This window comes from Pseudorca crassidens, chromosome 8, assembly GCF_039906515.1.
Source record: "Pseudorca crassidens isolate mPseCra1 chromosome 8, mPseCra1.hap1, whole genome shotgun sequence".
NCBI classification, from domain to species: Eukaryota; Metazoa; Chordata; class Mammalia; order Artiodactyla; family Delphinidae; genus Pseudorca; species Pseudorca crassidens.
The window spans coordinates 30,479,553-30,497,785 of NC_090303.1; the positions used below are offsets into that span (position 1 = coordinate 30,479,553).

The 18,233-nt window shown below is 36.4% G+C and overlaps 2 long non-coding RNA genes across 7 annotated transcripts in view; one reads left to right on the plus strand and one right to left on the minus strand.

Moving 5' to 3' along the window:
* The window catches only part of LOC137228942 (uncharacterized), a 544,864-nt gene that overhangs the window by 499,193 nt on the left and 27,438 nt on the right, over nucleotides 1–18,233 (plus strand). Inside the window, exons 4-5 of one of the 5 annotated variants that reach the window (XR_010945422.1) lie at nucleotides 3,575–3,739; nucleotides 6,095–6,152. The exons of 2 other annotated variants lie outside the window; for them this stretch is intronic. This is a non-coding gene — a long non-coding RNA (uncharacterized lncRNA). Of the gene's footprint in view, nucleotides 1–3,574; nucleotides 4,418–6,094; nucleotides 6,153–18,233 lie in introns of those variants that run through there. 2 more of the 5 variants (XR_010945425.1, XR_010945423.1) reach the window with 2 other exon arrangements.
* LOC137228943 (uncharacterized) overlaps nucleotides 1–18,233 on the minus strand; it is a 172,512-nt gene that overhangs the window by 73,534 nt on the left and 80,745 nt on the right. The window lies entirely within an intron of this gene.

Consider the following 18,233-nt stretch of genomic DNA (forward strand, 5'->3'; position numbering starts at 1 on the left):
CCCACCAGGTAGCCCACCTCTGTCTTCCCCATGCCAACAGTCTCTGATCAGGGCCTTCCAATTTTCCACTCGAAAGCTTTTATACTTCTCTACCTGCCCTTGATTCTCTGCCAAATTCCAGTACTGGTGGCTTACTCCCTTCTTATAGCTCCTTCCTCATTTGGCTAGTCTTTGCTTATTTCCATAGGAGTCATAAGGAAAATGCCAATTATCCTCACAAGGAGCTACTGTGCCACACACACTCAAATGATAAAGTTAAACGGCTGACAGTTCCAAGTGTTTGTTAGTGAGAAAGTAGAGCAGTGGTTCTCAACCGGAGATAATGCCAAATGTTCCCTCGGGGCAAAAATTATCTGGAGACAGTTTTGGTTATCACAACTGGGGGACTGGGAGCTCTGCTACTGGAATCCAGTATGGATAGAGGCTAGGGATATTATTATAATAACGTCTCAAATGCATAGGAGATTCTCCTAAAACACAGCATTGTTCAGCCCCAAATGGCAGTAGTTAGTGCTGCTGCCGAGAAACTCTGATGTTGAGCAAATGGAACCCTCCGATGTGTACACCATATGATCCAGCAGTCCCACTTCTAAATACTTACCCAAGAGAAATGAAAGTGTTCATATGTTCACACAAAAGTTGTAGGGGAATATCCACAGAAGTATTATCTGCAATAATCAATAAACTAGAAACAACAAAAGGATGAATGGATACACAAACTTTGGTACCCATAACATGGAATTCTACTCAGCGATGAAAAGGGACAAAATATTACTATATACGCAGCACAGTGAACATCAGAAACATCACGCTAAGTAAAAGGAGTCAACACAAAAGACTTTATAGTGTTTGAGCCCACTTACACGAAATTCTAGAAAAGGCAAAACTATAGCGACAGAAGTTATATCACTAGTTGCCCGGGACCAGGGTCAGGCAAGTGCATGGCATGCAAAAGGGGCAGAAACTTTAGAGGGTGATGGAATGATTCTATACCTTCATTGTGGTGATGGTTAAATACATATAATTACTAAACATCATCAGGGTTTACATCGAAAATGAGTGAAAATTATTCTATAAAATTTTATATATAAATATATATAGGGCTTCCCTGGTGGTGCAGTGGTTGAGAGTCCGCCTGCCAATGCAGGGGACACAGGTTCGTGCGCCGGTCTGGGAAGATACCACATGCCGCAGAGCGGCTGGGCCCGTGAGCCATGGCCGCTGAGCCTGCGCGTCCCGAGCCTGTGCTCCACAACGGGAGAGGCCACAACAGTGAGAGGCCCGCATACCGCAAAAATAATAATAATAATAATTATATATATATGATGTATATATTTGAAATTAAAACAAGGAAGTATCCATTTGGGAATGATTAATTCTGTCAAATGCTCCCAGAGAGGCAAATAAGGTAGGAATGGAAACAAGAGGAGGCCATCGATGACCTTACCAAGAGCAGTTTGAGTAAAGTGGTTGGGTCAAAAGTCAGATTTTACCGGGCTTCACATAAACGGGAAGTAAGGAAGCAGGCAATAAGTATACACTACCTTTTTGAGAAGTCTGAATTAAACGAGGAAGGGAGGGAGAGACTGCACGACAAGAGAGACAAGCACAAAGGCTAAAGGGAGAATATTCCAGAAGAGATGAGACTTAGTGAAGATGCAGAAGAGAAAGACTGAGGGGAAGGAATTAGGTTGAAAGCACTGGGATGGTGGCCCTTGTTCAAGCCCCTCATCCAGAGTAAAAAAACGGAAATTAAGGTATGGTTGTATATACATTCGTAGGTAGGTAGGGCAGGAATCTCAGAGAGATATTGGCTTTCTCAATTTTCTCAGTAAACTAGGAAGCAAGCAAGTTTGGTTAGGGAGGAGGAGAATGGTGACCTTGAGAAGTGAAGTTTTGTAGCCAGAAGGGAGGAACTCAGTGTGATCTATAGCTAATAAAGGCCAAGAAAAGGATTGGGCAGTGCTAATGGTATTGATGAACTTGCAGACCATGAACTGGTAGTGGTTTATGTTTACAAAGTTGACTGATACATTTAGAAAGTATAGCCTTGGACGTTAACTAGACTAATTGTGGTAAAAATTGCACAATATATACAAATATCTGCTGTACACTTGAAACTACTGTTAATTACACTTTTAATTGAGGTATAGTCTTACAAATTTTATTAGAAGCCAGAAAGTTTAATTTCAGCATTGATCGCAGTTTTGCTTGGAAGGTGTGGCTGGAGGAAAGAGATATGAAGGTATCAAGAATTTTAGGGAGAGTATTGTTTCAGATTGTGGGATCCAGGACCAGTAGGAGAGAGTGTACAGGAAAGAACTATTTGTTAGGGTTACTTATCTGTTAGCAATACAACCCCTGCTTCTGTAAAGCACATATATATATATATATATATATACACACACACACACACACGCATAGTGTTAGGCTGAGACAATTTCAAAGAAACACCTTTTTAAGCATTTGCTAAAGGAAGAGAATCCATAAAGATAGAGAACAGACAAAATTGGTTAGTTTTTTTCAAAGGCCATCTACCATTGGTAGTTTGGGTATGTTTTTTTATTTAAATTACCTATTTTATATCTATATCTGTATATCAATTAGAAATGTTTCAAGGTTTATAGCTAATCCTTAGCCTGATTTCAACAAACGCTGTAAGTAAGAATTTGAGAATAATAGATCCCTTAGATGGTCTTGTGATTTATGACATCTTATCACTGTGACATAATGGTTAATACAATTCATTTAGTTTCATAAGTATACATAATTCTGTCATGTTGGACATGAAAAATAATCTGAGATGAGATGAACGGGAAAATATTTTCATACCGTTTTTGTAGTGTTGTTTTTATATCTTAAAACAACAACAAAGAAAACAGTCTTTCAAACCAAGTCCTTACTGTTTCATGTTTATGCAAAATAAAATAGTATACCTCACTTATTTTTTAATTTTATAAAAGTAAAGCAGTTTGTATATTGCGGTTTTCAATATATGTATATATTTAAGATACCTAAAATATAAAAATACTGATTAGAATAAAGTTACAATTTTGAAATTCTCACATAACATACCAAAAAAAGCCTCAGAAGACATATTTCTCACGTCTCAACCTTTAACCGTTTCCACAGGCAATTCAAGCAACTCACTGCACTTGACAATATGAAGCCTGTAAATGAGTGTGTCTGGTGTCTGCAGGTATGCGTGCCTGCTTCACACAAAGGAGCCACATGTAACAACGATTTACCATGCATAGAAACATATCCAATAATTTATGGGGAATGAGAGCCTTTTTATATGATGTGTTTCTTTTCAGATGTTCTGTGATCCATGATACTGACACTTTCCAAGTAAAGCTCAAGGTCATTTACAAGAAAGTATTATTTTAGAAAATAAGTAGTTAGAAAAAATCCTACATCTGTACAAGCTAGGTTAAGCACCACTTTTGAAGGCAAGGGGAACTGCCTTTGTCTGGATTGTAAAACCTAAGTTTAGATAAAGAATCTGGCAAGCAAGCTGAAAGGCAGAAGGCATAAAAGGAACACGGTGTTATTAATGCTTATCACTCCTTAGGTCCATGCGGTTCAATGACAGTTTCAAAGGGATGTGCTGATAAACGATTTGCCTATAGCTTGGCACAGTGTGCTGTGATGCCAGTAAGCCTCTTGCGGAACAAAGAAAGCTAAGACACTTCTGAAGCTTGAACAGCTGAAGGACAGCTCTGAACCCAAGTGGCAGGTAGTGTTTCCCTCGGGCTTTTGTTACATATATATGTATGATACATAACAACTTCATATATATATAAATATCTCTACGAGACTATATCACCGTGCTGTGTTAATAACAAAGTAGTAACCGCAACCGCTGCCGTAGTCTCAGAAGGTTTTATGAGAGCGTCTAACAAAACCTTAAGTGCTCAAGAAAGTAGCACTGTTTTCACTTTACTGCAGATCTTAAATTTGCCGGATCTTTCTAAACCGGTACCACTGAAAATGCCACTGTGTTATCAGCAATGAGAAAAATATGCCAGGAACTACAGAATATAAGAATTTATTTATTCTCCCAAATAAAATTCAGAGACAGTGAACTCCAGCTAAATGTTAGCTCGTCATCTTGAATATGTATTATCGAGTAGGCAAAATATGCAAACGGTAGTTTAAAACTCATCGATATTTTACTCATTTTCTTTACCTGATGATCAACTGCTTTAAATTCAGAATACTAACTGTCCTGTACACAGGCCTGAACCTGCATATGACAGAATAAAAGTAAGTCAAATGGAAAGTTCTATTCCCTTTATCTTCGTAGAAATTGAGTACTTTGTTTTATAATCCCTATGTTCAAATATGGAAATGTTAGTGGTTTAAAAGTGTTGTAGGGTATTTAACCAAAATGTATTTAACTTGTTACCTTTGAAGATTTTTCTTAAAACAACTGTGTAATGTGCATAGGACTCTACAGAAGTGTGTGAGTATATCCATAGAAAAGATTCCTAGGAGTGGAGATTCTAACCAAACATATATATATGCCTTTTTAATTTTGTAGCTGTTGCTAAATGGTTTTCCAAACCAGTGGCACAAATGCATAGTCTTAGCACTAAAGCCTTAATGCCCTGTTAACCCATGTTCTGGGCCATATTGGGCATTACCAAAATGTTTCTTTTCAAAATAATAGGTGAAAAAAGTGACCCCCTCAGTGTTGTTTTGTCTGTATTACCTCACCTATGAATGACTTTTATCTAGAGGATTATTAGTTACTTATTACATTTCAGTATTTGTATTTCTTGTAGGGAGTAAATTTTATTTTTTCATACTGATATATAACATAACAATAGAAGGCATACAAATCACAAGTGTACAGTACAAATTACCACCAAGTAAATCTGACATAATAGAACTTTACTGTCATTTTAGAAGAGCCCCAGTTTTTCCTCTCTGCTGCTAACCTCTTCTCCAAAAGTAACCCCTATCCTGAAACGTAACAATACAGAATTGCTTTGCTGGTTTTTGAACTCTTTATGTAAAGAATCACACAGCTGATATCTTTTTGTGTCAGTGTTCTGTTTCTCAAAATTGTGTTTGTGTCTGTGAGATTTATTCTTCTTTTATGTTCCTTTTTAATTGCTGTATAGGATTTGTATAACTGTTACAGTGTATTTATCCATTGGCTACTGGACATTTGGAATGCTTTAAAAATTCTATTATGAATAATACATTTTAATAATTACATACATTTCTGGGTTTTCAAAAATGTCATATCTGGTATTTTCTTACTAATTTCTCTAACTTCGTTATATATGCTGTTATTATCTTCCCCCACTGCAGGTCTTACATTTTTAATCTCTTAAAGAACTTTTTTCATATAAATGCATAATTTTAAGTTATCAATCATTTCCTTTATTAAACCCGAGATTAAAACTTCTAACTATAAATTTTTCCTTGCACTGAGTTTGTGAACTTATTTTCCGCTCTTATTTCCTAAAGACTCCTGTTTTACTCTTTCTTTCATATTTAGATAATTCACCTGAACTTGATTTTTGAGTATGGGGGGAAGATGGGGAAAGGGGTCAGATTTCATTATTTTCATAGATAGATATGCAAGTGATAGATAGCACATGACTTTTTAAACTGATCTTTCTCCACCACTCTTCAATGCCCTCTTTTTTATATGTCTGTCTGTTTGTGGAGGTCTACTTGGACACTCGATATTGGTCTTGCTGTATATCCTTGTACCAAAAGCACATTGTTTAAGTACTGTACCACCTTAATAAGAATTCTTGATACCTGTTAGAATAAGTCATTCCATTTTGTCTTTCCCCTTCAAGATTGTATTTGCTCCTTTTGCCCCTTAAATTTCTTTCACACATTGCTTTTATATAGAATGATACTGCTTAATTTCCAAATATGAAGAGATACTGTAGTTATCTTTTATTTCGACCTTAATTTCCATGGGACTAGAAATATAATCTGTATGAATGATTATCTGTGTAATTTTTAGAATTTATTTCAGAATTCCCTTTTTGGCCTAGCATGTTGTATAAATATGCCAAATGAACTTGAACTTGAAAAGAATGAGTGTTTTGCACTTTGGCAGGAGGCGGTGGAGTTTGGAGCCTATTCTATATACTTCAATTATATTAAGTTGATACATCTTTTTCAAAGTTTCTGTATCCTTATTTTTGACTTCCTATTCAAACATTTAAAGAGCAAACATTTAAAGAGGCATAATGAAATCTTTGTGATTTTAGATTTGCCATTTTTTCCTTTTATTAATGTTAAATTTTGTATTATCTTCTGAGGATATGTTATTAGGGGCACAAACACATTTATAATTGTTATATCTTCCTGGGGATTAATCCCCAGGAAATCACTATGAAAGAACTATACTCAATTTTCTGTTTAATATTAGTACAATGTATCTTTATCCCAATCCTTTATTTCATATTTCATGTATTTTTGTATTTGAGCTGTAATTCCTAGAAAAAGTGCAAAAAAACCCCACAAAAAACAGTGCAGATGATTCCCTTCCCCATCCTCTCATAATGGTACTATCATAAATGGCTATACTGCCCAAGGCACTCTACAGATTCAATGCAAGCCCTATCAAATTACCAATGGCATTTTTTGCAGATCTGGAACAAAAAAATCTTAAAATCTGTACAGACACACAAAAGACCCTGAATAGCCAAAGCAGTCTTGAGGGAAAAAAACAGAGCTGGAGGAATCAGGCTCCCTGGCTTCAGACTATACTACAAAGCTACAGTAATCGAAACAGTATGGTACTGGCACAAAACTGGCACAAAAACAGAACTATAGATCAGTGGAACAGGATAGAAAGCCCAGAAATAAACCCACACACCTATGGTCACCTAATCTTTAATGAAGGAGGCAAGACTATACAATAGAGAAAAGAAAGACAGTCTCTTCAATAAGTGGTGCTGGAAAAATAGGACAGCTACATGTAAAAGAATGAAATTGGAACATTCTCTAACACCATACACAAAGATAAACTCAAAATGGATTAAAGACCTAAATACTATAAAACTCTCTGGCATAAATTGCAGCAGTATTCTTTTGGATCCACCTCCTGTAGTAATGCAAATAAAAATAAACAAATGGGACCAAATTAAACTTAACAGCTTTTGCACAACAAAGGAAACCATAAACTCCATGAAAAGACAACCCATAGAATGGGAGAAAACATTTGCAAATGATGAGACCGACAAGGAATTAATCTCCCAAATACACAAACAGCTCATGCAGCTCAATATTAAGAAAACAACCCAATCAAAACATAGGCAGAAGATCTAAAGAGACATTTCTCCAAAGAAGACAATAGGCACATGAAAAGATGTGCATCATCACTAATTACTGGACAAATGCAAATCAAATCTAAATGAGGTATCCCCCCACACAGGCCAGAATGGCCATCATCAAAAAGTCTACAGACAATAAATGCTAGAGGGTGTGTGGAGAAAAGGGAACCCTCCTACACTGTTGGTGGGAATGTAAATTGATACAGCCACTATGGAGGACAGTATGGGGGTTCCTTTCAAAAGTAAAAATAGAACTATCAAATGATTCAGCAATCCCACTCCCGGGCATCTGTCCAGAGAAAACCGTACTTCGAAAACATACACCCCAATTTTCTTTGCAGCCCTATTTACAATAGGGAAGACATGGAAGCAACCTAAGTGTCCATCGACAGATGTATGGATAAAGAAAGCATGGTACATATATACAATGGAATATTACTCAGCCATAAAAAAATCAAATAATGCCATTTGCAGCAACATGGATGGACTTACAGATTATCATAGTAAGGGAAGTAAGGCAGAGAAAGACAAATAGCATATATCACTTATACATGGAATCTAAAAAAATGATACAAATGAACTTACTTACAAAATAGAAACAGTCTCACACACTTCAAAAACACACTTGAGGTTACCAAAGGGGAAAGGTGGAGGGGAGGGATAAATCAGGAGTTTGGTGTTAACATACACACACTACTAAATATAAAACAGGTAATCAACAAGGATCTACTGTATAGCACAGGGAACTTAACACTCTGTAATAACCTATATGGGGGAAAAATCTGAAAAAGAATGAATATATGTATAACTAAATCACTTTCCTGTACACCTGAAACTAACACAACATTGTAAATCAAACATACTCCAATATAAAATAAAAATTAACAACAAAAAAAGAAGTTTTGAGATACTTTGAAAATAGGACTTTAAGACCACTGTATTTCTAAATTCATCTTTATTTCCCAAGTGTAGTCTTTCTGGAAACCATCCTAAAGCATGGGTAATAAGTCAGACGCCCTCATCCTGAGAGGGTGTTGATCACCAATTTTTTCCACTAATCCCAGTAAACTTGCCAAAATACCTGCTCTGCCCATAGTTTCTCAGCCTCCTCTTAGAAACAGGAGCTATCTCAAAGGTCTACATGGCACCAAATGCATTTTTCCCATTTTCAAACGGGACAAACGTATTTTTTAAGAAATACCTGTACTTTACAATAGAGGAATTATATTCTGCTGTCCTACTTCTCAATAGTTGCCACTTCTTTTATATATCTGTACTATTTTTTTTCCCTAAACACTGGCCATTCATTCAAGTTTGAAATGAATAAGTTGCATACGCTCAAGTTAAGGCACTTGTTTTATTCTGCATAAAGTTCCAGACTCTCTATTTTGACACCATTTTTGAAAACAATCTTTGCCAAAAATATTTTTTTCTGTTGCATCTCTATTTCTTATTAAATGTTAGTAATAGCACTTAATTTTGAAAAAGTCTCTCTACTCATTTTAAGCTCTTTTAAACCACTTCTATTAGTTATCTTTTTTGACCAAAGAGAATGCATGATTGAATTTAATAAGATATTCAAGATGGATTTAAAACTTGAAACAAATAGATAAAAGAGCTTTAACACAGAACAATTAAAGCAAGACTAGTGAGAGATGAAGTGAAATGCAAAAGGATCTGAAGGGAGTCTTTGAATGTGATATTAAAGCAACTGTGAAAACTGATACCTATTGATGATTCCTTAATAGACCAGTCCTAAATAAGAGTAGTTCACAAGTTTACTTGAAAATAAATATATAACTAATTCTAGATTGCAAAGAAATAAACACAGATATAGATATCTTTCTATCAAATGCCTTTTGTGAGTAAACCATACATCAAAAATAGAGGTATATGTCTTTTCTCCAGCTGGTGGTTTAAATGCAGTTAGTCTGATTTCCGTAAACTGCAGTCACAAATCAGTCTCATTGCGTTATTGTAATTATGTCTTGTATAAGGCAGAAATTAGAGGTTTACATAAACATGCAATCAAATACATTTCAGGAATCAGGAAAATTTTAAAAGGCTGCTTTTCTTCTTATGTTTAAGATACTTAGAAATTATTTCTCTTCTCAGTCTCAATTTCTTTATGCATAAAATCAGATGCTAGTAATACCTCACATAGATACTATAAGGGTTATTTAAAATAGATTACGTGGAGTGCTTAATACATACAGTGGCAGTCTCTTTGTTATTGCTCAGCAAATGTTATTTGAATCTGAATATAAAATTGATCTAATGTCCACACAATTTACATTCCATTTTCTTCTATCAGATACCATTTAAAATAAAATGTCAAGCTGTGCAACATATCTAAAATTGATTTTTTAAAATTTCATTACTATAAGCATGAGTGTTCATGTCAGATTCTTATTGTTGTCTAAACAAACAGGAAGCGAAACTGGCAGCAAATGACAAATCATAACATAAAAGAAATGGTGCCCAAAGAAGATGTATGAGATGATCCATTAGATTGCAGAAAAATTGTTAGAAATTCTGTTTATAATTTTAAATATGTTGAGGCTTTCTTTATGATGTAGATTAAAAGAACCAAACCCAAATATTAGGGATCCTCCCTCAAAGCCCACCCACAATTGTGATACATTTGTCGCTACTGCTCATGGCTGAGTTTTGAACAGCACTGCGTGGCCCGTTGCTATTGTTTGCACCAAACATACAAGGACTCAGACATCAGAACAAATAAATATACTCTGGGGGAAAAAAAAATTGGAAAAGTCAAATGAAAAGTAAACGTAACAATACATTATTTAATACATAGCAGAGCATTCTTGTGTTTTTGATTTGTTTTTTGAAAAAACTATAGCCTGGTTTCCCAGTCCTTTGACTTTCCAGCTTAAAAACAAGTCGCCAAAGGAGATCACAAGTAATTAACTTTATATCATTAAAAGATTAATCAAAATGATTTAATGGTGTTATTTGGAAAGTCGTCTTTAATTTTTAAATGAATCTGGATTTTCCATAACTCAAGTGTTTTATGCTATACTTACCGTGTTTTACCAATATACACTTCACATATCTTTTACTTAATATGCAAAAATTCACAAAGAGCCTATAACATCCATTGGGACATTTATTTTTGTTCTTTAGGACCAAGTATGGGACATTTTTAAAAATATTTTTATTGGGGTATAGTTGATTTACAATGTTGTGTCAGTTTCAGGTGCACAGCAAAATGAATCTGTTATACATACACATATATCCACTCTTTTTTTAGAGTCTTTTCCCATATAGGCCATTACAGGGTATTGAGTAGAGTTCCCTGTGCTATACAGTAAGTTCTTGTTATTCATTTTATATGTAGTAGTGTGTATGTGTCAAGTGTGGAACATTTAAAACATTTTTCCATATATAGCCCCATTCTATCTTTTAGTTAATCACACCTACCTACTGTGTGATTAACTGAAAGATAGAAATCAATTAAGAAAGCAAAAACTCTTGAACTCCTTTCTGTTTATTCTTTTATTATAGCTTAGTTTCTAAAAATTCTATTCAATCTCTATTTCCAAATATTCCTGATAAAATCCTCATTTAGTTAAAATTATACTGGAAAATAAGGCTTTAGACAGTGAGCTTCTTTATTTTTCAAAAATAAAATGTATTGTTATCAAAACTTGAACATATGTTTTATTTTTTTAATTTTGAAATCATTTAGAGTAATAGGAAGTTGCAAAGATAGTATAGAAAGTTTCCGTGTAACCTTCACCCTGCATCCCTTATTGGTTACATCTTATTATGTAAACAGATTCAAAGGGTCACATACTGCATGATTCTATTTATATAAGATTCTCCAAACAACAAAAGTATAGAGATGGAAAACACATTAGTGATTGCAAGGATTGAGAATTGTGGGTAGAAGGAGGTAGGTATGTCTATAAAGAGGTATTATGACAGACATCATTGTGGTAATACAGTAATTCTGTATCTTGATTGCCGTGGTGACTACATGTATTTACACATGTGATAAAGTTACTTGAAACTACACAGATACCTTATACCAATGTCAGTTCCTTGAGTTGGATATTATATTACAGACATTGAAAATGTAGCCAATAAGGGACAGCATGGCTCCTGTCTGCCTTGATCTAGCTACTGCTCCTGATGACAGCTGAACTTACCGGGTACAGAGCCCCCAGCATGTGATACCGTCCTTTGAGGGTGGCTTTGGATCACGTGGACCTTGTGTTTTTGTGGAAGCAGCACTGATTCTTCTTCAATCAAATATTCTGGGTATGGGTCTATGTGCAACATTCCTGCATATGCAGTCTCTCAGCCAGTGCCTCTATCCAAGGATACGCAGTGTTTTTGTCCATGAACCTGACGTACTGCATAAATCTAACATAAGGCACCCAATTGAAAGAAAATGGGGTGCAGATCATGGGATACACTGGTGCTATCACATACTGTACCACCAGCAGCTGCTGGCTTGATAGAGTGATGAGACTGCTTTTTGAAGGTGCAGCACAAAGGACAAGTTAGACATATTGCCTATGATCTTTACCATCCTTCCTGATACACCATCCTCCGGCATGCAGTCTATACTCTTAAGTCGAGAACCATTATTCTATATATACGCTGCTCCCAATAGAGAGAATACGTGGTTCTGGGAACCAGAGTTTGGAAACAGTGGTGTCCTGCTTATAATCATTTCCTATGACTTAACTTGAAGAATTTGTGCTTTCTGTCTCTTGTTCCCACAAGGAAAAGCACTTGCACCAGAAGTTTTGTAAACGTTACATTAAGTTTCGCTCACTGCACGGTCACTTTGATCTTATGCACACAAGAAGGCAAGGAAAAGGGTAACCATTGGACAGGAGTAACTGACCCTGAACATCAGAAGGAGATAGAGCTGCTGTAATATTTGGGGGCAGGGAGGAATATACTTGGCCAACCAGGTGATCAACTAGGGCCTCCTCTGTCTCTTAAATCTTCCCTAACCAATTTTTGGCATTTGAGAAGACGGAAGATAGTCTCATTTTTTCTCTTTTAATTTTTTTTTTTTTTTTTTTGCTGCAGTATTCATGACATCATTCCTTGTTATTGACGGTCAGAAAATTCAGGATATATTCCAGTATGGATCACCGTCTAATGATGGTGGGTTCTGACAGCCTGATAGCTGCTGGCAGCTTGAGGCAGTTTGCCTGCTGGGAGCACCCAACACCTGAAGTGATATCGAATGGAAGGAGTGTGGAAAATGTAGATATGCAATTACATAGTATTCATTACCTAAGTTGACTCAAAGCAGAAGCAGCAGAAAGAAGCCCTGTCTAACATGCAACCTCTCAGTGCTTAACTCATAATCTTCCTTGCCCTTGGTGGGAGTCTCAGCTCCCCTCTAGGCCTCCACTGATACATCCCCGCTGCCCTGCTGTTTCTTGGGCCCTGATGTTCCTAGCTTGTCTGACATCTTTCCACCTTGCAGTCTTTTTAATGTTCATTTTACATAGAAAGTCCAGAGTTTTTAGTTGTCAGTAGCTGGAAGAATAAGGGAAAGAACATGTATTCCATCTTCCCAGAAGCAAAATATCACATTGCGTTTTAATTCTGTTTTAACTGCTGTACAAGGCTCACTTCTCTAAATTGGACGCATATTTAGGCTTTGGAGCCATTGTGTGCCCTCACGATTAATACCCATTTCCCAATGCAAGGTGAGTCTGAAACCAAGCAGGATCTTGTGGGGCTCCTGGGCACAGATGCCTTTCTGTGCCCTCCATCTCTTGTTTGTAGGGAATAGACTCCAGCCTCTATGACCTTCCCTGAGTCCCAAAGGGCAGATTCAAATAGTTGCTAATCAGGGAAGGGAGGGGATGCAGAGACAAGGGAGGAGCTGTCGGGAAACAATAGTGCGGCCTTGGGGCAGGGTCCTGGTTCCACCTCAAGGGATACACATAGCACTATCTTTGAGCTCTTTACAGAACTAAAACCCCCAACAAATGGAAGCTGTAGCATTCTTCATTCCAGAGAAGACCACCTGAGTCCAGATCAAAGGAACCAGAGAAGCTCTTCAAGAGATTAAACTGGGACCAGATTAAAGGTGTGCTGGGCCCTGCACACACCCAAATCTTATCAGCAACCCCGCCCTTGAACCATTGCTACAAAACTCCTCACCAAATCCTCCCGGGTTGGGACACACAGTTTTTGGAGGCATGAGCCACTGTGTTCCCCTTTGCCTGGCAAAGCAATAAAGCTGTTCTTTTCTACTTCACCCAAAACTTGCTCTCTGAAATCTGATTCAGCACCGGTTCACAGAGGCCGCGTTTTTGGCATCAAGTCCACTGGTCCTGCTCTCCCGAGTCTCCACTTCTCTCAGGAAAAGTTAGTCCTGTGATTACTCGCTTCATTTTGTTGATCTCTTCCACATTCACAGGCAAGTAGGTGGTGAGTTGGAGTGACAGTAACAAAATCTAGGAATTTCTTCTACTCTAGATACAACATAGGCATCAGGCTACCGGAAAAATTCGTGTAGGTCTTGGTGATGAAATTTTGTACCATCACTTCAGCTACTTTGTCTCCTGCTATATTTAGAGAAGCAGCAGAGACCTTAGGCATTCATGGGAAAGGAATGTTGTTCTATACATATTTACTTTTATTCCTTAAACCCATTTCTCAAAATGCCATATTTCCATATTTCGTTTTTTTTTGTTTGTTTGTTTTTGCGGTATGAGCCTCTCACTGTTGTGGCCTCTCCCGTTGTGGAGCACAGGCTCAGCGGCCACGGCTCATGGGCCCAGCCGCTCCGTGGCATGTGGGATCCTCCCGGACCAGGGCACGAACCCGTGTCCCCTGCATCGGCAGGCGGACTCTCAACCACTGCGCCACCAGGGAAGCCCCATATTTAGTCTTGTATTCTCTATTCTGCACGTAGATAGCACAGGTATTTCTAGACTTTCCTCTAATTTCTGCCTATTGAATCAATATTTTTCTAGAAAGTCCCATCATATCTTGACATAAAACTTCCAATTTTAAAGGAACTCTGATCATAAAATTCAAACAGCATGCTCTTTTATCTGCAGGGGTTTTTTTCTTTTTTTTTTAGTGCATATACAGAAATCTCTGATTGTAAAACTATAGACTAAAAGTGTTTCTTAGCAGTGTGCTCTCTGTTTTCCCGTGGCTTGCCCTATCCCCTTGCTTCCCACCCCCAGTGCACACTGGAAAGCCATGTCAGACATTATTGTCATGGCCTCGTACTTGTTTTTTATATCCTTGCTGCTACAGTCTTTGAACTTTCTACCGCACGGCAATAAAACGGGCTCCATCTGTGATAACCATCTTTCCCACTGTTCATCTTCACCTCTGGCCCTCAGGCTTTCAAATCTAGGACTGCTAGCATGATTTTCTGGGATTTTACTCTATTTTCTATTTGCCCTGTTGCTTTGTAACTATCCCTATGTCATTTTCATCACCCTGTTCCTATCTTCGATCAAAATTACAAAGTTCATGACCCATATGATAAAGTTGTCTTAACTAATTTCTCTTTGCTGAAACTACAGTACTTCACTAAGAAGCCATAAAGTTGCTGGGCCCTTTTGGGATTATGTCTGAGATTAGGGTTTTTTAAATTGCTTTTATACCAATCTCCCTAGACATTTCTTAGTAAGCTATATTTAAATATATAAAATGAAAAATATAAAGCATAAGTTCTAATTTTGCATAACCAGCCCTCACAGAGTGCATTATGGAGTGTTTCCACTGAGTTTAGTCATTTTTTTAGTCCATATTATGAGAGAACTAATACTGTGCTGGAAATAATTCTACTCTGATGAAATTCAGTGTTTCACCTACATTAAGAGAATATGTGGACAAATGTAAAATAGCAAATCTGACTGAACCCTGATAAGGCAAATAGCGAGCCAATTTTTCTTTAATGTATTTTTTTCTGACTATTCATAATTCAACAGAAGTCTACTGAAGCTACTTAGTGCTGGACAATGTTTAAGTCAGGGAACAGACGGCAGGATGCCTGCTGCAGAAATATATGCCTTCCTGAGCAGCACCATACTATTTTCATTTTGGATTTTCAAGTATCAAAGGAAGCATCTGCTTAAAGAAGTTCATCATGTACATGATAAAGATTCTTCGTCACAAAGAATACTGGGAAATGTAGTGAAAAGAATCTAGCAAAAGAAACAAAGATATGCAGAAGACTTTTTTGGCACTCAAAGTGCCACTTTCTACTCCGTCGTTTTCCACTGTCTGATAAGCTTATACTTGCCAGAAGAAGTTTGTACTTAATATGTAGATTTTATAAATTAATTTCAGTGAGATTCTCATGAGAGAATACTTAAATAGAATACCTTTTAATGAAGCAAGCCCTGAGTGGTAAAAAAAAAACTCAAGTGACCTTTCTTAGTTACCAGTAGGAGGGCACTTAGGTTGGAGAAAAGGTGGCCTCCTGTAACTGATTGACTCTGTAGAGCATTCAGATCATGATCTTTCCTGTATCTGGGGCAACAGAAATCAATTGCACAGCCCTGACTATTTTAGTTTGACTGCCATCAAATTTGTGTAAGGTTTTCAGCTGTGTACAGGTATGTGTTTAGAGAAACGATTATAATCTGATTGAAAACGTGCAATGGACCAACCCAGTCTATATTAGGCATCTGCTTCAAGAGTTTTTTTTTTTTTTATATTTACCTCTATAGCAGGCATGAAATCATAGCAAAATAAGGAAAAATATAATTAAAAGAGTTTCAAGTTTACATCCTATTCATCAGAGAAGGAAGGAAAAATATTTAATAGATCAGCCTGCTTAAAATGAAGAAACAAACAGGAAACCTTCACTATGAGAATTAGCTATGGAAATAGAATTTAAAATCAACACTGATAAAGAGTAGACCAATTATCCTTTAAATTAAATTAGGATTTTAGCACTACTGAACAACAGGCAGACACTAACTTAAATGTTTTTACACCTCAGTTTTCAAGGAGATTGAGAAGAATGCTGAAAATCTTCTAATCGGTAGGCTCCATTCCCCTGTCATATTCCTCTCTGTCAGTGATAGAAGTGTAGATAACAAGATAAGCCCAATTTTATTAGTTTCTGCAGGCACTATAAAACTATGAATATAGAGTGTGCTTTTCTTAAAAACCACTCACATCTTTTTATAAAATTGTCCCCATGCTTTCCCAGTCAGGTGGATTCATGCCTTTAGGATGAGATATGGCAAATGTATTGCAAATATAATACCTTGTTAGAGTTTAAAATTTCTCTCACCACTGACCACATACCTGAAGTAAATTCTTCCAATGCTAAGATTCTAAGGGAGTTATTATTTGCAAAATTAATTATGATTAATCACCACTGCTATGTGATACGCCGTCTCATGCTGAAAAGAAATTTTAAAATTTTTCGTAGTTTTGTAGGTTTTCACTTCTGTGCTTTGGGCCTGTCTTCCAAATTTTATTATAATTTCTTTGAGGGGAGTCCTTTCTTTCTGTCCCCCACAGCATCAACTAAAATATCTTAAACACAGCTGAATATTAGTTTAGTTAAATGCTCTACTTGATCTTTCACTTCGAAAAATTTTTTTTAAAAATCCATCACAATATAGTCACTCAATACCTTTGTGAATAAGTAATTTCTGTTACGTGGAATGTAAAACATAGACAAGTCATAAAAAATGGATTGGTAAAAGGTAAATCATAGAACATAAATCCTTCCTCTCTGATATCTACCAGAGTTTTCTCATCACTTTTTAGCAACTGTTACATCAGTTGGTTTTCGTTTTGTTTGTTTATGTTTATTTTATGGCTTATAGACTATTTACCGAATAGAAATCTGCACATCCTAAGAAACTTTTCAGCTTACAATATTTGAAAGAATGCAGTACGTAGCCCTATATTGACATAAAAGATCTTGCAAAACACTACAGCAAAGAGTTCCAGGAAAAAAGAGTAAATTTTATGCAATAGGTATTTTGATTTTGGTGAAGAGTATTTTTTACTGGTACAATTGTTGCTGTGGTTATTTTGATTTTAATTGAATATTTCCCTTAGCAAAGAGCATTGTTACATCGTAAATCAAGACAAGGTCAGTCCTTCCCAGCAGAAAATTAATCCTAGCTTACACAGAAGTCAACAGGAATTGAGAGAATATGATTAATGCTAATTCCTCAGTTTTCTCTGCCTGGCTCTAGATTAATTAAATACCCAGGATCACTGCAACTCTGATAAGGCTCCAGTAATCTTAGGGTCTCTGAAGGGTAGAATAAAGGATGAGCTACACCATAAAATAGCTATGGCTTAAACTTCCTTTCTCCTTGAAAGAAGCCTCAAATTTCAGCAGTTATGGGACCACAGTGCATGAATTCATTGCTAGGACAAAGAGAAACATTTGGTTGAACTATATAAAATCGCCAGTATTCTCCCATTTTGCCCTTAAAAAATTTCATATGTTTTGACCTGATAATCGTTTGAAATAATTGCTTTTAAAACAAAAAGGGATATGGAATCAATGCAAAGTATAATCTCCCTACAAATAAGCAGGAACCTCAGCAGTGATGAGAATTATGTAAAGTAATAAACTTAACAGATACAAAAAATAAATCTTTTCCCAGGATTGGAGCTGCTAAAGAGTGAAAGGAAGATAAATTTTTATGGATACGTAATTGTGTTTCAATAGGGGTTTACTCTCATTACATAAAAGTCTTTTAAATGAGTACTCATTATTATCAATAGTTTTTGCTTATTGATTTACACTTCATCTTGTTTCTAGAATGAGTTCAATGGATTGGATGAGTTTTATGAGTCAGTACAAAAAAGAAAACCTCGCATACAACTCATATTACAGTGTCCTTGCAGTCAAGTCCCCTCAGAAGATATATTATTTGCTTATAAAAATCTAGTGAGATAGTGAGC